The sequence below is a fragment of the Plasmopara halstedii genome (assembly GCF_900000015.1).
Source record: "Plasmopara halstedii genome assembly, contig: Scaffold_289, whole genome shotgun sequence".
Taxonomy (NCBI): domain Eukaryota; phylum Oomycota; class Peronosporomycetes; order Peronosporales; family Peronosporaceae; genus Plasmopara; species Plasmopara halstedii.
In genome coordinates this window covers 708,100-708,335 of record NW_020187210.1, presented here as the reverse complement: position 1 = coordinate 708,335, position 236 = coordinate 708,100, and positions in this window count along the sequence as shown.

The window sequence follows — 236 nt, the reverse complement described above, 5'->3', positions numbered from 1 at the left end:
AAACTGTTAAATTTGTTCTCTTGCGCAGTGAGAGATCATTGCGCTTCATAAACTTAGAAATCCAAGCATTAGACGCCACAACAGCAGATCCATATTCATCCAGCGATCCGTAAAGCTCACGTGCAGCCAGCCCAATCCATTCTCGTCTGACCTTCTCTTTGCGAAGACGGCGGTTGATAATAGCGTCCAGCAGTAGGTCCTCGAGAGTTCCTAGAAAGTATCTGCGACCACCAGCG